The sequence below is a fragment of the Phascolarctos cinereus genome, unplaced genomic scaffold (assembly GCF_003287225.1).
Source record: "Phascolarctos cinereus isolate Bilbo 61053 unplaced genomic scaffold, phaCin_HiC Scaffold_7;HRSCAF=346, whole genome shotgun sequence".
Lineage (NCBI taxonomy): Eukaryota > Metazoa > Chordata > Mammalia > Diprotodontia > Phascolarctidae > Phascolarctos > Phascolarctos cinereus.
In genome coordinates this window covers 139661398-139665879 of record NW_027556180.1, presented here as the reverse complement: position 1 = coordinate 139665879, position 4482 = coordinate 139661398, and the positions used below count along the sequence as shown (strand labels likewise).

General features: G+C 37.2%; 1 pseudogene; it reads left to right on the top strand.

Moving 5' to 3' along the window:
• Positions 1-825: 825 nt before the first annotated feature.
• Positions 826-2101, top strand: LOC110223566 (aspartate aminotransferase, mitochondrial pseudogene; annotated as a pseudogene).
• Positions 2102-4482: the final 2381 nt, after the last annotated feature.

Below are 4482 nucleotides of genomic sequence, written 5' to 3'. Positions count from 1 at the left end.
GGGACAGAATTCACTTCATCAGGATGCAGAGCTCTTTCCCTCAAGCTTAATAGAGTGCCACACAGACCTACACTAATGCCACACATGGTGGCTTTTCTTGGTGTCCTTCCTTGCTCTGTCTGTTCCTCAGTTCTTTGGCCTGGCAATGGCAATGAGTCACATTGGGGATATGAGGTTATCTTCTATAGTTTGGATCTCTGAGTTTCTCAGATGAGGGAGTTGTGGTGTATGTGGCTGAGCTCTATTTCAAGTCTTGACATGTGCTGTTCACTTGTTTCTTCGTTCCTTCTGTTCCTTTGCTCTTCTACTAATATCTTTGGAATCACATGCTTCTGCCTTGCTCTCTGTCATGGCCAAATCCATAATTTTGCATCCTAGAGTGCTACTATGGTGCTGTATGTTTCTCTGCCAGAGCAAACTTCCACAAATTAGAAACATAATTTCCATAGCAATGGAATGAGGAAGTTTTTGGGTTAGATTTTATTGTGAGTGTATGTATTAGGTTCTTGAGTCAGCTAGTGTGGACTCAATGCCAATAATATGGTGGGTGGTGGTAGAGGGATTGCTGAGAGAGCCCAGGGTAAATATTAGCTCATCCTTTTTTTGTGTTCTTTCAGATTCCACATATGCTAGACCATAGAGACAGCTGAAGTTACTTTATTGAAAGTTGTGGAGATCAGAGAAAATATCTAGTCCTCAATCTTGTTGGTAATAAACAAAGTCACTTCTAAACATGAAGAGCAACTGCTGAGCTAACTGACAAAGAAGGCTCTGTATGCTCATGTCCACCTGCACCATCATCAACAGCTCTCAGGCCATTATTCCATGACACTGCTATACTTCTACTGCCTGATCTCTGGAGCAACCCCTTTCTACTTGAACCTTGCCACTGCAGAGAACTCCTGGTGGACCCATGTAGAGATGGACCCTCCCAGTCTTATCTTGGAGATTATTGAAGCATTTAAGAAGGTCACTAATGGCAAGAAGATGAATCTTGTCGTTGAGGGATACCAAGATGATAATGGGAAGCCTTATGTTCTTCTGGGCATTTTTAAGGTAGAGTTTCAAATTGCAGAAATTAAATTGGATGAAGAGTACCTGCCTATTACAGGAGTGCCTGAATATTTCAAGATATTGGCATGACTGTCACTGGGTGAAAATAACAAGGTGCTAAAAATGGTCAGTAAGTCCTTGTACTGATCACTTCTAGAAATAAAGTGTTGAGGGTTAGAGCCAATTTTCTGGGAAGGTTCTTTAAGTTTGTTTGGAATGTCTATATCCCCAAATCATGCTGTGGAATTCATAACCTCATATTCAGGGAAGTTGTTATGCAGTTGAATGACTACTGCTACTATGACCACAAGACTTGTGACTGACTCCCTCAGAGCAATGGAAGATATTTCAAAAATCCTAGAGCAGAGTGTCATCCTCCTGCCTGCCTGTACTCATGACCCGCAGAAGTCAATCCTCATCCTGATCAGTTGAAAGAATTAGTTTACTTGGCAAAAAAAAGAAACCATTGGCCTTTTTAAAAGTGTCATACCAGGGTCTTGCCAGTGGAAATGGCAACAAGGATGCCAGGGATGTATGCTGATTCATTGAGTAAGGCATTAATGTCATTAATCATATGCCAAGAATATGTCATACCTGCATAGCAAAAGTGTAGGAATGTTCACCATAGTTTGTAAAGATGATGATGATGATGATGATACTGCTGCAAAAAGCTGGAATCACAGTTGAAAATCCTGACTCATCCTATATGTTCCCACCCCTCTCTCAATGAGGCCCAAATTGCCTCTGGTATTCTGAGTAGTCCTGATCTGTGGAGACAATGGTTACAAGAGGTAAAAGACATGCCAGATCATATCAGTAGCATGCAGACTCATCTGGTTTCTAATCTTGAGAAATAGGGCTCCACCCATAATTGACAGCATGTAATCAACCAGATTGGCATATTTTTTTCACAGGGCTAAAACCTGAGCAGGTGGAATGACTGTCCAAATAGTTCTCCATCTGTATTACAAAAGATTGCCACATTTCTGTAGCAGGAGTCATGTTATGCAATGTGGGGTACATTTCCCATACCATTAACAAAGTATAACCAAATAATTCTTCCAAGTGAGATGGAACAGAGATAACCTTCCCACTTTTGGACTCTGATGCTTGAGATTTAGAGATGATTGCACTAGAGATGCACTAAGAGTTTCTTTCAATCCCAGCACTTAATGCTCAGAAATTGAAAGTATCTCAGTAAAAAGACATGTAAGTAGGGTAAAGGAATCTGAAACTAATGTTTGGAGCTTTGTCAATCTAATTCAAACTCCCCAACACCATCCTCCATAACTTTTTCAAAGCATTTTATGTTTATACTAATTCAACCAAATATTCTGCCCTAAAACCAAAATTCCTCTCCTTCTCTCCTTTCCCCAGTCTTTGAATCTCCTGGCGTTACAATGTTTAAGAAATTTAATCAAGCTAACAAATATTATTCATTCCACATAGCAAATCTCTATGTTAGTAAAAGCTTCCAAAGAAGGCAAACCCAGTCTTTCTAATTCCTCCTTCTTAATAGGTAGCAAACTATGTTTGAGACAATAGACAAATTAAAGCTTTTATCTTTCCTTTTTTCACTAAGAAATGATCAGTTACAAAAAGGAGAATAGGAAGGAGACAAGGACAGCAGTTGCAATTGTATTAGATGTTTTTGCTGAAGTTTTATTTTTATGGGAAGTTATTTTGGGTTATTTTGTTTTTTGGGCATTGACTAATTTGTTAAGACAAAATACATCACGTATAAACCACATATGAAGGTATACTTTATCTTGTCATCCAAAATGACAAAAGTGCTGTTTCCATACCTAGAATATATTCAAATGAAATCTTACTGGAAACGAACCAACAATGAGACACTTAATCATTACTTGAGTCTGAGCCTACACGTGCCACACTGATATAAGAAACTCCAATAAGCTCGTCCTGTCAGAATTATTTTATATGTGAACAGATGATGAGTTGTTAACAAATAATAGGGTGCAATTTTAAGTTGTTTTCTAAAATGTCTACTTCATTTGTGTATGTGTAGACATTTACTAGAAATTTCTTATTTAAATGGGAAATCTTAAAAATATGTAACAAATGTAGATATATTCTGAATAGTCCCACACAACAATGTATGTTTTATTATATATTTAAAAAACCACCCACCTTTATTATGTACTGCATTCCACAATAATTTCCAGATGCAACTGCTCACAGAGATCATGAAAAAAAAAGCACAAAACAAAAAACAAAGAAACGCAAAACACCAAACTAATAAGCAATAAATATTCAGCCATTGAACACTATACATAGTCAATTTCTTGACTGCCTTTATGCTTGTGATCCCAAGATCCATCCTGGAAATAGTCACATAAGTGAATGTAGAGTAGATTTTCAGAAAACTTTAAAAAAATGAAACTATGAGATTAGGACACATAGTTGGTAGAAGGCCCTCCTAACAGTGAAGAAGGAGCAGGAATCATAAGCTTGCTTACTATATATCTCTTTGAGAGATTTCTGTTCTGTTCTCCTTGATAGATCAGTCATTGTATGGGACCTTGTTTATGGCCTTTAAACAGCTACTGAAGAATGACCTTGGATAGGTCAATTCTCCTCCCTGTATCTCAGTTTCCTTACTTCTAAAATGACGAGGTGTGATTAGGTGATCTCAGAGGTCCCTTTACATTTCAAGAGTTGATGAATTAAAGGATCAAGAAATAGCATCCATTGTTTATACTCATCAAAAGTAGAGTCACTATTATCCCTTCTATATAATCCCAACCTTGAGCCAAAACCTGAGAAGATAGAAAAGTGTGTGTGTTGTGTGTGTTTGTATGTGTGTGCATGTGTATGTAGAGCAATGAGCTGTCCAGGTGCTTTTTGTACTTTAAAAATATCATACGATCATAGATAGAGGTCATATAGTTGAATTCCTTCAATTTATATATGAAGATTATGGGGAACTCATTCAATTTACAGATCAGAAAAGTGAGGTCCAGGGATAAAATTAATTTGCCCAAGATCACACAGGTAGAAGAAAAAGGATTTGAAACCAGGTTCTCTGACATTGAGTATCCAGAAGTCATTTCATCGTACCCCACTACCCCTAAGAGCATTGTATTTTTGTTGTAATTTTATATATAGAAAATGAGCTACCATTTAGCTGAAAAGTATATTCTTTTTTTGGGGGGAAGAAAATATGTTTTTCTTAAATCAGGATAGCTTTAAAAATGTTTACACTCATTAGTATGTGCTCATGCAGTATATAGTTATCTTAAAGATATTAGATTGAATGAATTGCCTTACAATAATGTCTCAGAATATATATTCTGCTCTAGTAAGTTTGGATGCAAACATTTCCATTACAAACCAGATGGTATACACTCAGCCCCATGCCAGTAATTATGAATGCATTTTCTACCATTATGTGTAAGCAAACAAGTC